General features: G+C 39.8%; 1 protein-coding gene and 1 long non-coding RNA gene across 57 annotated transcripts in view; one reads left to right on the top strand and one right to left on the bottom strand.

Moving 5' to 3' along the window:
- The window catches only part of LOC108021871 (protein argonaute-3), a 448,633-nt gene that overhangs the window by 26,521 nt on the left and 399,741 nt on the right, over positions 1 to 22,371 (bottom strand). The window lies entirely within an intron of this gene.
- Positions 1 to 22,371, top strand: part of LOC127012048 (uncharacterized) — a 40,867-nt gene that overhangs the window by 13,053 nt on the left and 5,443 nt on the right. For 3 of the 9 annotated variants that reach the window (XR_007765503.1, XR_007765499.1, XR_007765494.1), the window contains exon 2: positions 11,884 to 11,911. The exons of the other annotated variants lie outside the window; for them this stretch is intronic. This is a non-coding gene — a long non-coding RNA (uncharacterized LOC127012048). The remainder of the gene's footprint in view (positions 1 to 11,883; positions 11,912 to 22,371) is intronic. 9 annotated transcript variants of the gene reach the window in all.

Genomic DNA, 22,371 nt, shown 5'->3' on the forward strand with positions numbered 1-22,371 from the left:
CATCTACATCTATTGTAAGCCAGTACGAATTCAATTTAAGAACGAGACCGCCACACTATCCATTGAAGAAGAATCGTATATTAAAAATAAAATAGAGAACCTAATGCCTACCGAATTTTAAATTTCCAATAAGAAATTCATAAAACATAGTCTGCAACTTACTATGGTAGGTGGTAAAGTTTGCAACGCGTTAAGCCACACGTCGTCCATGAAATGTTTTATATGCAAAGCCCACCGAAATCAATAATTTAAAAATATATCTTACAAAAAAAGTTAAGAAAAAGTTTTTTGAATTCGGCCTATCTCCACTTCATTCCTCCATACGTTCTTTCGAGTATTTTTTGCACATTTCATACAAGTTAGAAACAAAAATGTGGCAAGCACGATCCGCAAAATAAAAGCTTAACGTACTGCAAAGAAAACAACGAATCCAAGCGGAATTTCGAGTATAAATGGGAGTAATTGTTGATAAGCCATGAGACGGAGGAAAAGGAACTTCAAAAGATGGAAATACTGCCAGGAAATTTTTTGGTAATCCAAGTTTGGCATCTAAGATTACAGGCATTGATGTAGATGTGATAACCCGATGCGCGACGATCTTGCAAGCTTTAGTATCAGGATGTTCTATGAATGTTAATAGGTGTTCCGATGTAGCTAATTTTTTTACTATATGCTTAAAATATTTTTTTTGAGATTTTTGAGAAAAATACGATATTAACCACAGTGCGATGTTAGGAAAATTATCTAATCCAATTAATCAAGCTGATTAGTATAAACATATAAATAAGTTTCAGTTACCTTATAAAGGGATTTTAAAAGTTGCGAGGTACAGGACTGTACATTGTACATTTATAATCTTCATCTAGATCGATTAACACGTCAGTACTATAGTATTAAATAGTATTAAGTGTGAACATACTGTTATGTTATGGATTGTATTTTAGTGTGTACTTTCGATTACATTGTGTCCTCGATTGTCGACACTCAACGAATGTAAATCATTGAAGAGAAGACGCTAAGCACTAAAAAAGGGCCCTAAATCTTTAATTAAAAAGAAATAATTCACACAGTGGTAGAAACACCCTTAGATTACATTTGGAAAAGTGGGCGTGCCACAAAAAAATTAAATCACTAAAGACCACTCAAAGGGCAAAACTCTCCGTGTGTCGAGTGACACTACAAAGCCAAGAGCTAGAGGTGTACCAGGTCAACTTTTCTCACCATTCACACTGCACGATCACACCACCGCTGAAGTCTGACTGTAAAAGGAGTTCTTGCTGTAGCAGCTAGCTTTTTTTTGTCAAACATAAACAAGAAAGGAAGTTAGCTTCGGCAAGCAGAAGTTGGTATACCCTTGCAGTTATAAGAAATAATAAAAAATAAGACGGTCGCGAAACGACCTAGAAACTCCATCGGATTGCGCTTAAACAGCGTCAAACACTGATCTGAAGTGGTCACCATCGCGCCGACAGCACTCTCATGCCAAAAATTTAATGCAGGAATATGCCCCACGCAGCCTTTTGACATGCCTACTATCTCAGCTATATTGCGTATCTAAAATCAGCAGTCTGCCAATAAAAAATCATGGATTTTTATCACATTATCCTCTGTGGTAGCCGTTTTCCGGGTACCTGGGCGTGGCGCATCAAAAACCGACGTGCGACCACGTTAAAACTCATTAAACCAATTTTTGACGGTCGCCATCAAAGGAGTAGAGTCACCGTACACAGCATCCAATCGTTTTTTTTTATTTCGGGGTGCGATTTCCCTTCCAAAAACAAGAATCAAATCACAGACCGATATTGCTTTTTCTCAATTTTTCTAAAACCCGCGCCTGAAATTTCGACAGTAGACGTCTACGATAGTGACGCTATCGGGCGGTGAGGCTAAGTACTTATCGTACTGCCTTCGTATATCGTATATATTGACATGCAATAGTCAAGCTGACTTGGAAGGTTGTGATTTAATTAAGCAAGTTAACTGAAGTTAACCAAGCAGCGGCAATGTCCGATTATTTAAGAGTTCGCTCTGGCCAAACTGCTGACATAGCGTCTGGCCGGAAGCCCATGCATAGCGGCAAGCACTGCACATTTGCGTGGCCGCTATGAAATACTTTTTGTTAGCTTTAAGTTTCAGTTTGTGTCAGAGTCTCATACAATAAAGAGCATAAAACCAATCTCCGGCACTGCCGTTAATTTGTAAATTCATTTGTTGAATTGGTCACCGCGCCTCAAGGGCCGTGACAACGGGGCAAGTGCTTCCATCATAACTCCTGTTACAGGAAGGATCCCCCCCGGCAACCGCCAGGGAACTCAACCACTGCCTATAAGGAGTGGCAACACCCCCCCTGCAACCGCAAGGGGAAATCATCTCACAAATACCTCCGGCGTCTGCAGCATCATCGACTGCAGCGAGGGATAACTAACCACCATTACATTAACTACCAATCAATTTATATTTACTGGCGCCCATCGTAAAAGAACCATGTAAGTGAGCACTTTTATTTACACCATTTTTCTATGTCTGCATGAATTTTTTTTTTGTGTGTATAAAAAAAAAGAAGGAAGGGCAAGAATAGTAAAATATTGTGCCTTACGCTAACAAAAAAACTGCAGCCCCATAAAATTTAAAAAAAAAAAAAAAAAATTTTTTAAATAATCTTTGTTAGTTGGCTGACGGTTTGGCATTAACATTGTTTACCTATTATAAAATATCTAAACCAATTATTGTCCCAATATTGTTTGCATTTCTATTTTTGTGAATAAATAAATGAATATTTCTACATAACACAAAAAGTGCGGAATAAAAATTCCTAACCAAAACCAAAAAATCGCTGGCAAAAAATTTTAAATTTCAATCGGAAATAATTCATATAATCGCGTGTATTTAATTCAGCTTTTATATGTCTTTTTTGTTACACAAGAATTCTTGGTATTAGCCGCGCAGTTTTGGTTATTTATTTTTCTTTTCCGTTTTGTTTCCCCACTCCACTTTCGAGAACACGATACGGCCGCGCATGCAGTGTGGCACTTTGTTGTTTTTGTTGTTTTTTTCTCTGTTTGCATAAGCGGCGGCTCAGTCCCCGCGCACCCCTCGCCTTACCGCTACTTGACACAGCAGTAGCGCGACTTGACGAGCCCGCTCACATAACTGAAGCGGTAGCTCAGCCCCCGCGGCCCCTTAACCATTCCAATCGCCTCCATCGGCACATAATTCATACATAAATATTTTTTCTTTCGGGCGACTTTATAGCCGCAGCTCCACATGAGCAATCCGTTTCAACAATATAGAAACATAAGACAACTCTCTAGCGATTCTGAGTCGGAGACCGAAGGGCCGGCCAGATCTTCCACCCCTAAAAGCGTTAACGCTAGCGCTCCCATACTCGCGAACATGGCTTTCAGCATGGAACAGATGACGGCCACCATACAGGCGGCCGTTCAACATGCTGTTCAAGAAGCCAATATCGAACACCAGCGCAGAGAAAACGAAATGCGCCTGGCTATACACCGTCTGACCGAACTGGTCAACGAAAGACAAATCGCTCCCGCCCAAGCGGAGGCTCCCCAAATAAAAAAATATGAGCCTATAGAAATTAGGGACGACATCAAGTGTGACGAGCCCCTAGACGCCGTCAAGTCCCTCCCCGAATTTTCGGGAGCACAGGAAGCATACGTCTCCTGGAGACAAGCGGCAGTAGCCGCATATTACATTTTCAGAAATTACGAACATAGCTCGCGCCATTATCAGGCGGTTATTATTATTAGGAATAAAATAAGGGGCCCTGCCGATGCCGTACTGTCTTCGTTTGGCACTGTACTAAATTTCGACGCGATTATAAATCGACTCGATTTCACGTACAATGATAAGCGGCAGATGCACGTTATCGAGCAGGAAATGGGTACTCTTAGGCAGGGAAATATGACCCTTCTCCAATACTACGACGAGGTCGAGAGAAAACTCACCTTGCTCACCAACAAAGCTACCATGTCGTACGAAGCCTCGGCGGCAAATGTTTTGTGTGACAAATTCCGGGATGACGCACTCCGAGTATTTATCTCGGGTCTTAAGCGCAGCCTCACGGATGTCCTTTTCTCGGCAAAACCGAAAGATATGCCTTCAGCTCTCGCTTTGGCACAAGAAGTGGAATCCAACCACGAAAGATACTCCTTCGCGGCTTCTTTCGCCAAAAGCCAAGAGGATAAAGATAGGAAACAGCACCCGAAAGCGCAAGAGTACCGACAGGCCTCTGCGCAGACAAATGCACAAACAAATGCTGGAAAAAATCCGTACTACGTCAAACAACACAAGGCGCAAGTACACTCCGCCCCATACAGTGGAGGCGCTCCTGAACCCATGGACATCGACCCATCGCTGTCCAAAATGCTTCGGCCATCCCAGGCCCCGGCGTACCAAAACAGGAAGCCGGCTGGGTCCGATCGATCTGCCCCACACAAAAGGCAGAGGGTTAATCACGTCGCGCAGAGCGCGAGCGATGCTGGGAACAAATATGCCGCCGCAGCTTCAAGCGCGGCCCAGGAAATTGACGACGACGCTATTAATGATTACGATTCGGACGTCATAAATTTTTTAGAGGAAAGTCCCTGCTACCCGTCATCAGACGAAGAGTAGCAGGTGTAGAAATGAAGCTTTTAATAGACACGGGCGCGTCAAAAAATTTCATCCGTCCATACGAGGGGTTGAAAGGCGTCCGCCCAGTAGATTCGCCATTCTCAGTACATTCCATCCATGGCGTCACCACAATAACGAAAAAATGCTTTGTTTCCATGTTTAACTTGAAGGCTACGTTCTTCATTCTACCAGATTTGTCCTCCTTTGATGCCATCATCGGACTTGACCTGCTAAAACAAGCAGGGGCATCACTTAACCTAGCTTCCGGGCACCTCAGATGGGGCACCGAGACGGAAAAGCTAGAGTTCCAATCATGTCCCAACGTAAATTTCACTGAGGTGGACTGCTCTAGCGCACCACCTTTGGTCAGAAAAGCATTTTCAAAAATGCTAAGCGACAGGAAAAACGCCTTCGCAAGCCCAAATGAGGCGTTACCTTACAACACATCTGTGGTAGCCACCATCAGGACGGTTGATGAGGAGCCCATTTATGCCAGACCCTATCCGTATCCGATGGGAGCGGCAGATTTCGTCAACGGCGAAATCCAAGACCTTCTAAAAAACGGCATAATCCAGAAGTCGAGATCCCCCTACAATAACCCAATATGGGTAGTAGACAAAAAGGGCACCGACGAGGCTGGAAACCGTAAAATGCGGCTAGTATTAGACTTTCGAAAATTGAACGAGAGGACAATACCGGATCGCTACCCTATGCCAATTATCCCTATGATACTAGGGAATTTAGGCAAAGCCAAATACTTTACAACGCTCGATTTAAAGGCCGGCTACCACCAAATTATTCTGGCAGAACGTGACCGTGAGAAAACTTCCTTTTCCGTAAACGGGGGAAAATACGAGTTCCGTCGACTGCCATTCGGGTTAAGAAATGCTGCCAGCATCTTCCAAAGAACCATCGACGACGTACTGCGAGAACAGATTGGCAAATTTTGCTACGTCTATGTCGATGATGTCATCGTCTTCTCAGAGGACGAAAACGCCCACATACAACACGTGGACTGGGTTCTAAAGAGCCTACACGACGCTAACATGAGAGTGTCGGCGGAAAAATCGGTCTTCTTCAAAAAAAGCGTAAAATTTTTGGGGTTTGTAGTCACCAACGAGGGGACCACGACAGACCCAGAAAAGGTCAGGGCCATTAAAGAATTCCCTGAGCCCAAAAACGTTTTCGAAGTAAGATCGTTCATGGGCTTGGCTGGCTATTATAGATGCTTTATTAAAGATTTTGCATCAATAGCTAAGCCCATTTCGAGCATTATAAAAGGGGAGCTCGGAAATGTCAGCAGACACAGATCCAGAAGCATCCAGGTACAATTTACCGAGCAGCAACGGCAAGCTTTTGAAAAGCTACGTAGCATCCTGGCCTCTGAGGATGTCATCCTCAGATACCCCGACTATAAAAAGGCGTTTGATCTAACGACAGATGCCTCAGCATATGGCATTGGCGCGGTGCTTTCACAAGAGGGACGCCCCATCACTATGATCTCTAGGACCTTAAAGGACAGAGAAGTTAACTACGCTACCAACGAAAGGGAGCTGTTAGCTATAATTTGGGCGCTAGAGAACCTGCGCCACTACCTTTATGGGGTCAAAGATTTAAACATCTACACTGACCACCTACCGCTGACCTACGCGGTATCGGATTCCAATCCGAATACAAAAATTAAAAGATGGAAAGAACGCATCGATGAGTGTGGTGCCAAAGTCCATTACATGCCTGGCAAGGCCAACCTAGTTGCAGATGCCCTCTCGAGGCAACAACTCAACGTTGTAGAAGAAGAAGAGGCATTCTCAAGCGCGGCCACAATTCACAGTGAGCTGTCGCTTACCCACACAATTCAATCCACGGACAAGCCCCTCAATTGCTTTCAAAACCAGATAATTCTGGAGGAAGCACGCTCTCCGTCAAAGCGGAACTTCGTTCTCTTTGGAAACAAGAGACGGCATATTATTGACTTCACTCACGAGGAGTCATTGCTGGAAGAGCTCGCAACCATAATAGTTCCTAAAGGCGTAAACGCCATTCATTGCGATCTGCATACGCTCGCAGTGATACAGGACAAACTAATCCGACAATTCCCTGCCACAAGATTCTGGCACTGCAAAAACCGAGTAACGGACATTTTTGCAGTCGATGAAAGGCGAGAAATTCTTACTGTCGAGCACAACAGAGCTCACAGATCTGCCCAAGAAAACGTGAAGCAGGTACTCTCCGAGTACTACTTCCCGAAAATGGCCAAGCTAGCGAACGAAATAGTCATTTCATGCAAGACTTGCGCCAAGGCAAAATACGACAGGCATCCGAAGAAACAAGAGCTTGGCGAAACCCCAATCCCATCTCAAGTAGGAGAAATGCTGCACATAGACATCTTCTCCACGGATAAAAAATATTTCCTTACATGCATCGACAAATTCTCGAAATTTGCGGTAGTCCAACCAATTCCCTCTAGGACCATAGAAGATCTCAAACCAGCATTACTACAGCTGATGAATATGTTCCCTAAGGCCAAGGTCGTATATTGCGACAACGAACCATCGTTGAACTCGCACACCATCGTGACCATGCTGGAAAACCATTTCGGCGTTAGCATCTCAAATGCTCCGCCCCTACACAGTGTCTCCAATGGACAGGTGGAGCGTTTCCACAGCACTTTGGTAGAGCTGGCTAGATGTCTTAAAATCGATAAAGGCATCAGCGATACCGTAGAGCTGATACTTTTGGCCACGGCCAGATATAACAAGTCCATCCACTCGGTCATCGACAAGAGACCGGCTGACGTGGTTCAGGCACAATCAGGTGAGCCACAATATGGAATTCAAGATAAAATTAAACTCGCCCAAGACAAGCTCCGGGACAGAGAAAACGCTTCCCGCCAAAATAGAGTATTCGAGGTTGGCGAGAAAGTCCTAGTGAAGTCCAACAGACGCCTAGGCAACAAACTCTCACCATTATGTGAAGAGAAAACCGTTGAAGCGGACATGGGGACCACAGTCCTCATTAAAGGGAGGGTGGTCCACAAAGACAACCTTAGGTAGGCCGAGCGCGACCATGTTATCGCCCGCCTGATAATCAAACTTTTCTTTATCTTTTTTCTAGCCACTAGGCATAAGTTTGCACCCTTTATTATTTTAATCATGCTTTGATGGTGGGCTACCCAACTTCAACAAAATTCATAACACATCAAAATTACAGGTTTTCAACCATATCCCTGATTCTCCTTTTGGCCACAACTTCGGCACGCGTCACGGACTATTCCAAAGCCAAATATATCCCCATCGTTGATGGGCGAATCCTGATATGGGAGGAATTTGCCTTTATAAAGCACTCGGCAAATCTCTCGGAATATAGGCGCGTCATCGAAGAAACTAATGGGATGACCGTCATGTTCCCGCAATCCCACATGCAGAAACTCTTGGTTGTTGACGTCGCCCACTTACGCGACATGCTCGACTCTTTGAGCGTCCATCATAGAGTGGCAAGAAGTTTAGACTTCTTAGGGACTGCGCTAAAGGTGGTGGACGCAGAAGATTTTGAAAAAATTAAATTTAATCAATTCCAATTAACAAATGCAAACAATAGGCAGATTAATATTAACAACAAAGTACAAATTCAAATTAATAAAATTTCCGCTACCGTCAACCAACTTCTGAGGTCGGCAAAAAAGTCCCAAATTGATACTGGGCACCTATTCGAGATGCTTTTAACTCGAAATAGGATGATAGCAATGGAGCTACAGGATTTGATGCTAGCAGTGGCACTTGCCAAAGTTAATATTGTTAGCCCCAGCATCCTAGATCATGCAGACTTGGAAGGTGTGTGGATGGAAGAGCCCACCGAGACCGCGATTAGGGATGTTTTGTCCGTATCGTCCGTTAAGATCTTACAGTCCGATAACATATTACATTTTATTATTAAGTTTCCAAAGATAAAGTCGGCCTGCAGCAAGATTACCGTTTTCCCAGTGTCACATCACGACACCATGCTCAGGCTGGAGGATAACGTCATTGCCGAATGCAACAGTGAGATCCACACCGTGGAAAAGTGCTCCCCGACATCAGGAGCTACATTTTGCCGATTGGCTCGCAGAAGATCATGCGCCCAAGAGCTTTACGCTGGAGGCACGGCGCATTGCGAGACCCAGCAAAGCGATTTACATCCCATCACTTATGTTGATGAAGGAATAGTAATTGTGAATGATCGCTCGGCTCACGTGTGTGTGGACAATGGCACCTGTGCCCATATAAAAGGCACATATCTCATCACGTTTGAAAAGAGCGCCATGGTCAATGAAACCCGATTGGTCAATCATGACACGGCCCAGAAGAGGGCTCCAGGAGTGGCCAGCTCTCCTTCCCTGAACATCACCATGGAACGTAACGTTCTTAGCCTTCCATACCTTCACCGACTGAGTGAACGTAATCTGGAGCACATCAAAGAGTTCGGGAAGGAAATTAATCACCAGCGACTACATCAGTTGGTGTTCATAGCGGGAGCAATATGCTGCGCTCTAATTTGCATCGGCTTGACCTATCGGCGAGTCACTCAGGCCCGAAAAACCGCGGCCCAGCTGAAGGAGATGATTGCCCAAATAGGGTCGGCCGAGGGCGGCCTCATTCCTGAGGGGGGAGTAGTTAACTGAAGTTAACCAAGCAGCGGCAATGTCCGATTATTTAAGAGTTCGCTCTGGCCAAACTGCTGACATAGCGTCTGGCCGGAAGCCCATGCATAGCGGCAAGCACTGCACATTTGCGTGGCCGCTATGAAATACTTTTTGTTAGCTTTAAGTTTCAGTTTGTGTCAGAGTCTCATACAATAAAGAGCATAAAACCAATCTCCGGCACTGCCGTTAATTTGTAAATTCATTTGTTGAATTGGTCACCGCGCCTCAAGGGCCGTGACAACGGGGCAAGTGCTCCCATCATAACTCCTGTTACAGGAAGGATCCCCCCCGGCAACCGCCAGGGAACTCAACCACTGCCTATAAGGAGTGGCAACACCCCCCCTGCAACCGCAAGGGGAAATCATCTCACAAATACCTCCGGCGTCTGCAGCATCATCGACTGCAGCGAGGGATAACTAACCACCATTACATTAACTACCAATCAATTTATATTTACTAGCATATTCTTCGCGGATTAAACGTCACTTTATTTTAGCGAAAGTCTTGATCAATTGATTCGCCGTTTAATAGATCTATTTATCACTGCCAAATTCTAGCTCTGGTCGTAGTATTTGCCACAATTGTCGCCGGGGCTTATGATAATGAATTGCAACAAGCCCATACGTCAACTCAATAGTTGCTTTACAGTTGAAAGCGTGGATCATCGATTCCGTAACTGCCCGAAGAGTGTGACGGGAAGACTGCAGCAGACAGTGGCGAGTGTGGCAGATCAACAAGCTGTTGCTGATATAATTGGTAACCATTTAGTAGTATTTAGTAGTATGTTCTCATATTTTCGTAGATTTGTTCCGTCTTATGCAAGTATAGCCCGACTATTTTTTTGAACCATTAAAGAAAGCAGGACCGTTCCCGACGGATGAAGAAAAAATGAAAGTTTTTAAGGACTTAAAAAATCGTTTATCAACTCTGCCAGTTCTTTCCCTAATCGTCAAACGGAATTACATACTGACGCCAGTTCTTGAGGTTTTGGATCAGTTTTAATGCAGAAACAAAACGATGCAAAAACGCATCCAGTCTTTTACTACTCAGCAGCCGAATAAAGGTACCACAGTTTCGAACTCGAGACACATGTTATTAATAATGCTCTTCGTCGTTTTAGACTATATTTAGAACACATTACCTTTAAAATGCCTGAATTGCTCTTTGGTCGTTAGAATCTGATAACTGAAATTATAGAATTGTCTAGTAGACCGTCCTGGCGAAAGAATGCCGCAGGTTGATGCTTTAAGTAGGCAAACGGAATTTTAAGCCATGAGGTAAAAAGGGTAATGGAAGAACCGCGTGTAGTTAAAAAATCGTCAGAATTAGAAGATTCGTCAGAGTCTTTAGAATTAGAAGAATCATCAGAGTCGTCAGAAAAGTCAGAATTAGTAAAATCGTCAGAGTTCTCAGAGTTAGAAAAAGCAGAATTAGTAGAATTCGGAGTCGTCAGAATTGGTAGAATTGTCAGAAGTAGCAGAGTTAATGGCTTAAGAAAGTTCAAGGCTTGTGGAATTTGGAAATTTATAAAAAAAAAATGTGGAATAGGTTGTGCCAACTAATGGCACGGTGGGAGCTATGCCAAATGATATAGACTTTCTATTACAAAAGGATGAACGCGATGAAGTTATAAGTAAAATACTTGATGAGTTAACAGAAGGACCAGTAGAAGGTTTTGTTTGGTTAGATGGTGTTGTGTAACACGAAGATACGAACCAGAATAGGACTTTGTATCAAGTATTTGACATGATTTAATTAAGTTGTCCCATCAAAAACTAGGTCAGTTAGCTGCAGATTAGTGCTACAATAATATAAAGTGTATGTATTGGTTTAACTTAATGAGAATGAAAATATATGAGTTTATTCAAAATTGTTAAAAAAAAACATTTTTCATTTCCACAGTCAGTCTAAAATAGAATTATACAAAGTTTTTAAAAAGCGCCGATTCTATTTGATACGATTTACATAGATCATTTAGGGCCCTTGCCTTGTATAAATTCAAAAAGAAATATTTATTAGTAGTAATTGACTCATTTAAATATTTTGAATTTTATAGTAGACTACGGAGAATTATCTCTAATAGAGGTAGATCTTTTACTTCATTAGAGTTAAGTGAATTTTTGGCGGAACGTAATATTGGTCACATAAAAATGGCGACATGTAGCCCTCAAGAAAACGGACAGGTTAAGAGAACGAGTGGTGACACCGATGCACAGTGTTTGCGTCCATAGGCCAAAAATCAAATAATCCATCTAAAAATATTAAGTCAAAATGTAAGCAAATCAGCTCTATATTGTCTAAATTGTGCATTGGCAAATTGTTTTTAATTGTAAACATAGAATAGAATGCGTTAACACGTGTACAATTTAACAGCACAGCGACGTTAAAGTGGTTTTGCGTCACATAAAATCGGCACTTTAAAGTGGACAAAGGTACGCAAATTATATCCGATTTCAATTATTTAAAATGGATCTTAAGGTTGAAGGTATTTTATTTAATAAGTTCTTTTACTGAAATTAAATTGAATATTTATTATTTGTTATTGTTTATTTTTGATTAATACTAATTTTCAGAGTATTGTGCCCGCTGATCCCCCAGGAGGTACTTGTCAATGTTTTAAAGTAATAAAAATGTTAAGTGTAGCTGTTGATATTTAAGACTTCACTTCGCCTACTAAACAATACAGCTATTGGTATTTTACAGCTCAAAATACTGTGATTGAAAATTGTCTTGATGCCACGGAGAACGCTTTAATATTAATTGGAAAATGGGCGTTTAATGACAGTACTGGGCACAGTGAGTACAATCAAAAGTTTTCAAATTGTAATAACAATGATAGATTTCTTTTTGCAAAATCGTACGTCCCACTTCAGCTTATTGGTGAAAGTAACTCCAAAATAATATGAAAAAATTCTAGGCCATCATCTACATCTATTGTAAGCCAGTACGAATTCAATTTAAGAAGGAGACCGCCACACTATCCATTGAAGAAGAATGGTATATTAAAAATAAAATAGAGAACCTAATGCCTACCGAATTTTAAATTTCCAATAAGAAATTCATAAAACATAGTCTGCAACTTACTAAGGTAGAGGTAAAGTTTGCAACGCGTTAAGCCACACGTCGTCCATGAAATGTTTTATATGCAAAGCCCACCGAAATCAATAATTTAAAAATATTTCTTACAAAAAAAGTTAAGAAATAGTTTTTTGAATTCGGCCTACTCCACTTCATTCCTCCATACGTTCTTTCGAGTATTTTTTGCACATTTCATACAAGTTAGAAACAAAAATGTGGCAAGCACGATCCGCAAAATAAAAGCTTAACGTACTGCAAAGAAAACAACGAATCCAAGCGGAATTTCGAGTATAAATGGGAATAATTGTTGATAAGCCATGAGACGGAGGAAAAGGAACTTCAAAAGATGGAAATACTGCCAGGAAATTTTTTGGTAATCCAAGTTTGGCATCTAAGATTACAGGCATTGATGTAGATGTGATAACCCGATGCGCGACAATCTTGCAAGCATTAGTATCAGGATGTTCTATGAATGTTTATAGGTGTTCCGATGTAGCCAATTTTTTTACTATATGCTTAAAATATTTTTTTTTGAGATTTTTGAGAAAAATTTCAATACGATATTAACGAAAAATATTTAAATGGCTCCAACTCCAACCACAGCGCGATGTTAGGAAAATTATCTAATCCAATTAATCAAGCTGATTAGTATAAAAATATAAATAAGTTTCAGTTACCTTATAAAGGGATTTTAAAAGTTGCGAGGTTATGACAAATTTTACATGGTTACAAAAATTAAAAAAGACTGTACATTGTACATTTATAATCTTCATCTAGATCGATCAACACGTCAGTACTATAGTATATTATAGTATTAAATAGTATTAAGTGTGAACATTCTGTTATGTTATGGATTGTATTTTAGTGTGTACTTTCGATTACATTGTGTCCTCGATTGTCGACACTCAACGAATGTAAATCATTGAAGAGAAGACGCTAAGCACTAAAAAAAGGGCCCTAAATCTTTAATTAAAAAGACATAATTTACACAGTGGTAGAAACACCCTTAGATTATATTTGGAAAAGTGGGCGTGTCACAAAAAAAAAATCAAATCACTAAAGACCACTCAAAGGGCAAAACTCTCCGTGTGTCGAGTGACACTACAAAGCCAAGAGCTAGAGGTGTACCAGGTCACCTTTTCTCACCATTCACACTGCACGATCAAAACACCGCTGAAGTCTGACTGAACTCCTTTAAGTTCGTGCTGTAACAGCTAGCTTTTTTTTTTAAACATATCCATTTTTAAATTCGAACTTCCACCAGCAAAGAGAACCACGGAAAGAACGTCCACTTAGTTAAATTCTCCACCAGATGGGCTACGAAAAAATGGCAGAAGTTTACTGAGCAAACTGACTATTTAACAAGAAAGGAAGTTAGCTTCGGCAAGCAGAAGTTGGTATACCCTTGCAGTTATAAGAAATAATCAACGTTTGTAACGTTTTAAAGATTGTTGCTCCGACCGATAGGACAGTCTTCGCATTCTTCGGAGCAGGTTCGCCGGGTGAAGTCCACTGCTTCGACTGTTCCTTGGTCTCTGGTGTGTACCAGTGGATCCATGTTTCGTCGACGGTCGCGAAACGACCTAGAAACTCCATCGGATTGCGCTTAAACAAATGGTCTCACGGTTGCGTTTGTTGTCCAAAGTGAGCAAACGTGGCACCCATCGCGCCGACATCCTCTCATGCCAAAAATTTAATGCAGGATATGCCCCACGCAGCCTTTTGACATGCCTACTATCTCAGCTATATTGAGTATCTAAAATCAGCAGTCTGCCAAGAAAAAATCATGGATTTTTATCACATTATCCTCTGTGGTAGCCGATTTCCGGGTGGCGCATCAAAAACCGACGTGCGACCACGTTGAAACTCATTAAACCAATTTTTGACGGTCGCCATCAAAGGAGTAGAGTCACCGTACACAGCATCCAATCGTTTTTTTTTTATTTCGGGGTGCGATTTCCCTTCCAAAAACAAGAATCAAATCACAGACCGATATTGCTTTTTCTCAATTTTTCTAAAACCCGCGAAACCTGCGATTTCACACGCAGTCAAAACAAAACAGTCCAATTCGGCTGAAATTTCGACAGTAGCCGTCTACGATAGTGACGCTATCGGGCGGTGAGGCTAAGTACTTATCGGACTGCCTTCGAATATCGTATATATTGACATGCAATAGTCAAGCTGACTTGGAAGGTTGTGATTTAATTAAGCATATTCTTCGCGGATTAAACGACACAAGTGGCTTTACTACGTCACTTTATTTTAGCGAAAGTCTTGATCAATTGATTCGCCGTTTAATAGATCTATTTATCACTGCCAAATTCTTACTCTGGTCGTAGTATTTGCCACAATTGTCGCCGGGCTTATGATAATGAATTGCAACAAGCCCATACGTCCACTCAATAGTTGCTTTACAGTTGAAAGCGTGGATCATCGATTCCGTAACTGCCCGAAGAGTGTGACGGGAAGACTGCAGCAGACAGTGGCGACTGTGGCAGATCAACAAGCTGTTGCTGATATAATTGGTAACCATTTAGTAGTATTTAGTAGTATGTTCTCATATTTTCGTAGATTTGTTCCGTCTTATGCAAGTATAGCCCGACTATTTTTTTGAACTATTAAAGAAAGCAGGACCGTTCCCGACGGATGAAGAAAAAATGAAAGTTTTTAAGGACTTAAAAAATCGTTTATCAACTCTGCCAGTTCTTTCCCTAATCGTCAAACGGAATTACATACTGACGCCAGTTCTTGAGGTTTTGGATCAGTTTTAATGCAGAAACAAAACGATGCAAAAACGCATCCAGTCTTTCACTATTCAGCAGCCGAATCAAGGTACCATAGTTTCGAACTCGAGACACATGTTATTAATAATGCTCTTCGTCGTTTTAGACTATATTTAGAACACATTCCCTTTAAAATGCCCGAATTGCTCTTTGGTCGTTAGAATCTGATAACTGAAATTATAGAATTGTCTAGTAGACCGTCCTGGCGAAAGAATGCCGCAGGTTGATGCTTTAAGTAGGCAAACGGAATTTTAAGCCATGAGGTAAAAAGGGTAATGGAAGAACCGCGTGTAGTTAAAAAATCGTCAGAATTAGAAGATTCGTCAGAGTCTTTAGAATTAGAAGAATCATCAGAGTCGTCAGAAAAGTCAGAATTAGTAGAATCGTCAGAGTTCGCAGAGTCGTTAGAAAAAGCAGAATTAGTAGAATTCTGAGTCGTCAGAATTGGTAGAATTGTTAGAAGTAACAGAGTTAATGGCTTAAGAAAGTTCAAGGCTTGTGGAATTTGGAAATTTATAAAAAAAATGTGGAATAGGTTGTGCCAACTAATGGCACGCTGGGAGCTATGCCAAATGATATAGACTTTCTATTACAAAAGGATGAACGCGATGAAGTTATAAGTAAAATACTTGATGAGTTAACAGAAGGACCAGTAAAAGGTTTTGTTTGGTTAGATGGTGTTGTGTAACACGAAGATACGAACCAGAATAGGACTTTGTATCAAGTATTTGACATGATTTAATTAAGTTGTCCCATCAAAAACTAGGTCAGTTAGCTGCAGATTAGTGCTACAATAATATAAAGTGTATGTATTGGTTTAACTTAATGAGAATGAAAATATATGAATTTGTTAAAAAAAACATTTTACATTCCCAAAGTCAGTCAACAATAGAATTATACATAGTTTTTAAAAAGCGCCGATTCTATTTGATACGATTTACATAGATCATTTAGGGCCCTTGCCTTGTATAAATTCAAAAAGAAATATTTATTAGTAGTAATTGACTCATTTAAATATTTTGAATTTTATAGTAGACTACGGAGAATTATCTCTAATAGAGGTAGATCTTTTACTTCATTAGAGTTAAGTGAATTTTTGGCGGAATGTAATATTGGTCACATAAAAATGGCGACATGTGGCCCTCAAGAAAACGGACAGGTTAAGAGAACGAGTGATGACACCGATGCACAGTGGTTGCGTCCATTGGCCAAAAATCAAATAATCCATCTAAAAATATTAAGTCAAAATGTAAGCAAATCAGCTATAAATTGTCTAAATTGTGCATTGGAAAATTATTTTTAATTGTAAACATAGAATAGAATGCGTTAACACGTGTACAATTTAACAGCACAGCGACGTTAAAGTGGTTTTGCGTCACATAAATCTGAAATTGTCTAAATTGTGCATTGGAAAATTGTTTTTAATTGTAAACATAGAATAGAATGTGTTAACACGTGTACAATTTAACAGCACAGCGACGTTAAAGTGGTTTTCCGTCACATAAAATCGGCACTTTAAAGTGGACAAAGGTACGCAAATTATCTCCGATTTCAATTATTTAAAATGGATCTTAAGGTTGAAGGTATTTAATTTAATAAGTTCTTTTACTGAAATTAAATTGAATATTTATTATTTGTTATTATTGTGCCCCCTGATCACCCCGGAGGTACTTGTCAATGTTTTAAGGTAATAAAATTGTTAAGTGTAGCTGTTGATATTAGCTGATTTGTATATAATTATTTCTTATCTCAAGCACTCTTACCGACGCAGACTACTATTATTCGTTTGTTTTTGTGATGTTTCTTTTACGTTCGTCATCCGTGTTGTGAATTTTCACGGATGTACATTTTTGTTCTTTGGTGCACTCAAATGGGGGCAAATGCAGAAAAAACTAGTGATGTGATTGGTTTAGTTTAGAAAGTATTGAAAACAAAGGCTACGCAGTTGATATAGATTATCTTGACAATTGTATTACTTATATTTACAAAAAAAAGTATTGCTTATTGGGCAAAGTACATAAATAATCGAATAAAAAGTTCAATTGTTCAATATCAATACAAGTGGCTGACCGCTATTCAAGCATTGCAATTGAGCCTCTGAAACAAAGTTTCAAGTGCTGAAAGTGGACGTCCGAAAGTTGATTTTGCTGAGTCCTCAAGGAGGACGAAACGTTGTCGGATAGCGCTGCTTGAAAAACATTATGAGTCTGCAGTTTTTGTTTTGCGCTCAGTCGATTTCCCACCGATCTTGAAGTCATCCAAAGCTGATATTGAAAAGGTTTTATCGCTTCTAATGGACACTGGAATAACGAGACACCAATACTTGCTTATTCGTAAATTCATAAATAGTGCAACTTTTTCATGCGTATTTCCAAGCTATGAAAAAATTCTTAAATTTAAGACTTCACTTCGCCTACTAAACAATACAGCTATTGGTATTTTACAGCTCAAAATACTGTGATTGAAAATTGTCTTGATGCCACGGAGAACGCTTTAATATTAATTGGAAAATGGGCGTTTAATGACAGTACTGGGCACAGTGAGTACAATCAAAAGTTTTCAAATTGTAATAACAATGATAGATTTCTTTTTGCAAAATCGTACATCCCACTTCAGCTTATTGGTGAAAGTAACTCCAAAATAATATGAAAAAATTCTAGGCCATCATCTACATCTATTGTAAGCCAGTACGAATTCAATTTAAGAACGAGACCGCCACACTATCCATTGAAGAAGAATCGTATATTAAAAATAAAATAGAGAACCTAATGCCTACCGAATTTTAAATTTCCAATAAGAAATTCATAAAACATAGTCTGCAAATTACTATGGTAGGTGGTAAAGTTTGCAACGCGTTAAGCCACACGTCGTCCATGAAATGTTTTATATGCAAAGCCCACCGAAATCAATAATTTAAAAATATATCTTACAAAAAAAGTTAAGAAAAAGTTTTTTGAATTCGGCCTATCTCCACTTCATTCCTCCATACGTTCTTTCGAGTATTTTTTGCACATTTCATACAAGTTAGAAACAAAAATGTGGCAAGCACGATCCGCAAAATAAAAGCTTAAAGTACTGCAAAGAAAACAATGAATCAAAGCGAAATTTCGAGTATAAATGGGAATAATTGTTGAAAAGCCATGAGACATAGGAAAAGGAACTTCAAAAGATGGAAATAGTGCCAGGAAATTTTTTGGTAATCCAAGTTTGGCATCTAAGATTACAGGCATTGATGTAGATGTGATAACCCGATGCGCGACGATCTTGCAAGCTTTAGTATCAGGATGTTCTATGAATGTTAATAGGTGTTCCGATGAAGCCAATTTTTTTACTATATGCTTAAAATATTTTTTTTTTAGATTTTTGAGAAAAATTTCAAAACGATATTAACCACAGTGCGATGTTAGGAAAATTATCTAATCCAATTAATCAAGCTGATTAGTATAAACATATAAATAAGTTTCAGTTACCTTATAAAGGGATTTTAAAAGTTGCGAGGTACAGGACTGTACATTGTACATTTATAATCTTCATCTAGATCGATTAACACGTCAGTACTATAGTATTAAATAGTATTAAGTGTGAACATACTGTTATGTTATGGATTGTATTTTAGTGTGTACTTTCGATTACATTGTGTCCTCGATTGTCGACACTCAACGAATGTAAATCATTGAAGAGAAAACGCAAAGCACTAAAAAAAGAGCCCTAAATCTTTATTTAAAAAGACATAAAAACACCCTTAGATAACATTAGCAAAAGTGGGCGTGTCACAAAAAAAAAATCAAATCACTAAAGACCACTCAAAGGGCCAAACTCTCCGTGTGTCGAGTGACACTACAAAGCCAAGAGCTAGAGATGTACCAGGTCAACTTTTCTCACCAATCACACTGCACGATCACACCACCGCTGAAGTCTGACTGTTAAAAGAGTTCGTGCTGTAGCAGCTAGCTTTTTTTTGTCAAACATATCCGTTTTTAAATTCGAACTTCCTAAACATGGCACTACCACCAGCAAAGAGAACCACGGAAAGAACGTCCACTTAGTTAAATTCTCCACCAGATGGGCTACAAAAAAATAGCAGAAGTTTACTGAGCAAACTGACTATTTAACAAGAAAGGAAATAAGCTTCGGCAAGCAGAAGTTAATATACCCTTGCAGTTATAAGAAATAATCAACGTTTGTAACGTTTTAAATATTGTTGCTCCGACCGATAGGACAGTCTTCGCATTCTTCGGAGCAGGTTCGCCGGGTGAAGTCCACTGCTTCGACTGTTCCTTGGTCTCTGGTGTGTACCAGTGGATCCATGTTTCGTCGACGGTCGCGAAACGACCTAGAAACTCCATCGGATTGCGCTTAAACAAATGGTCTCACGGTTGCGTTTGTTGTCCAAAGTGAGCAAACGTGGCACCCATCGCGCCGACAGCACTCTCATGCCAAAAATTTAATGCAGGATATGCCCCACGCAGCCTTTTGACATGCCTACTATCTCAGCTATATTGAGTATCTAAAATCAGCAGTCTGCCAAGAAAAAATCATGGATTTTTATCACATTATCCTCTGTGGTAGCCGTTTTCCGGGTGGCGCATCAAAAACCGACGTGCGACCACGTTGAAACTCATTAAACCAATTTTTGACGGTCGCCATCAAAGGAGTAGAGTCACCGTACACAGCATCCAATCGTTTTTTTTTTATTTCGGGGTGCGATTTCCCTTCCAAAAACAAGAATCAAATCACAGACCGATATTGCTTTTTCTCAATTTTTCTAAAACCCGCGCCTGAAATTTCGACAGTAGACGTCTACGATAGTGACGCTATCGGACGGTGAGGCTAAGTACTTATCGGACTGCCTTCGTATATCGTATATATTGACATGCAATAGTCAAGCTGACTTGGAAGGTTGTGATTTAATTAAGCATATTCTTCGCGGATTAAACGTCACTTTATTTTAGCGAAAGTCTTGATCAATTGATTCGCCGTTTAATATATCTATTTATCACTGCCAAATTCTAACTCTGGTCGTAGTATTTGCCACAATTGTCGCCGGGGCTTATGATAATGAATTGCAACAAGCCCATACGTCAACTCAATAGTTGCTTTATAGTTGAAAGCGTGGATCATCGATTCCGTAACTGCCCGAAGAGTGTGACGGGAAGACTGCAGCAGACAGTGGCGAGTGTGGCAGATCAACAAGCTGTTGCTGACATAATTGGTAACCATTTAGTAGTATTTGTAGTAGTAGTATTTGTTCCGTCCTATGCAAGTATAGCCCGACTATTTTTTTGAACTATTAAAGAAAGGAGGACCATTCCCGACGGATGAAGAAAAAATTTAAGGACTTAAAAAATCGTTTATCAACTCTGCCAGTTCTTTCCCTAATCGTAAAGCGGAATTACATACTGACGCCAGTTCTTGTGGTTTTGGATCAGTTTTCATGCAGAAACAAAACGATGCAAAAACGCATCCAGTCTTTTACTATACAGCAGCCGAATCAAGGTACCACAGTTTCGAACTCGAGACACATGTTATTAATAATGCTCTTCGTCGTTTTAGACTATATATTGAGAACACATTCCTTTTAAAATGCCCGAATTGCTAAAGGGTAATGCAAGAACCGCGTGTAGTTAAATAATCGTCAGAATTAGAAGATTCGTCAGAGTCTTTGTCAGAAGTAGCAGAGTTAATGGCTTAAGAAAGTTCAAGGCTTGTGGAATTTGGAAATTTATAAAAAAAAATGTGGAACAGGTTGTGCCAACTAATGGCACGGTGGGAGCTATGCCAAATGATATAGACTTTCTATTACAAAAGGATGAACGCGATGAAGTTATAAGTAAAATACTTGATGAGTTAACAGAAGGACCAGTAGAAGGTTTTGTTTGGTTAGATGGTGTTGTGTAAGACGAAGATACGAACCAGAATAGGACTTTGTATCAAGTATTTGACATGATTTAATTAAGTTGTCCCATCAAAAACTAGGTCAGTTAGCTGCAGATTAGTGCTACAATAATATAAAGTGTATGTATTGGTTTAACTTAATGAGAATGAAAATATATGAATTGTTAAAAAAAACATTTTACATTCCCAAAGTCAGTCAACAATAGAATTATACACAGTTTTTAAAAAGCGCCGATTCTATTTGATACGATTTACATAGATCATTTAGGGCCCTTGCCTTGTATAAATTCAAAAAGAAGAAAAATTCAAAAAAAAAAAAATATTTATTAGTAGTAATTGACTCATTTACATAGTTTGTGAAGTTAATCCCTGCAAATTCTATAAGTACACGTGAAGTAATGCGATACTAAGTAAATATTTTGAATTTTATAGTAGACTACGGTGAATTATCTCTAATAGAAGTAGTTCTTTTACTTCATTAGAGTTAAGAGAATTTTTGGCGGAACGTAATATTGGTCACATAAAAATGGCGACATGTGGCCCTCAAGAAAACGGACAGGTTAAGAGAACGAGTGGTGACACCGATGCACAGTGGTTGCGTCCATAGGCCAAAAATCAAATAATCCATCTAAAAATATTAAGTCAAAATGTAAGCAAATCAGCTCTATATTGTCTAAATTGCGCATGGGGGCAAATGCAGAAAAAACTAGTGATGTGATTGGTTTAGTTTAGAAAGTATTGAAAACAAAGGCTACGCAGTTGATATAGATTATCTTGACAATTGTATTACTTCTATTTACAAAAAAAAGTATTGCTTATTGGGCAAAGTACATAAATAATCGAATAAAAAGTTCAATTGTTCAATATCAATACAAGTGGCTGACCGCTATTCAAGCATTGCAATTGAGCCTCTGAAACAAAGTTTCAAGTGCTGAAAGTGGACGTCCGAAAGTTGATTTTGCTGAGTCCTCAAGGAGGACGAAACGTCGTCGGATAGCGCTGCTTGAAAAACATTATGAGTCTGCAGTTTTTGTTTTGCGCTCAGTCGATTTCCCACCGATCTTGAAGTCATCCGAAGCTGACATTGAAAAGGTTTTATCGATTCTAATGGACACTGGAATAACGAGACACCAATACTTGCTTATTCGTGAATTCATAAGTAGTGAAACTTCTTCATGCGTATTTCCAAGCTATGAAAAAATTCTTAAATTTAAGACTTCACTTCGCCTACTAAACAATACAGCTATTGGTATTTTACAGCTCAAAATACTTTGATTGAAAATTGTCTTGATGCCACGGAGAACG

The sequence above is a fragment of the Drosophila biarmipes genome, unplaced genomic scaffold (assembly GCF_025231255.1).
Source record: "Drosophila biarmipes strain raj3 unplaced genomic scaffold, RU_DBia_V1.1 ptg000017l, whole genome shotgun sequence".
Classification (NCBI taxonomy): Eukaryota; Metazoa; Arthropoda; class Insecta; order Diptera; family Drosophilidae; genus Drosophila; species Drosophila biarmipes.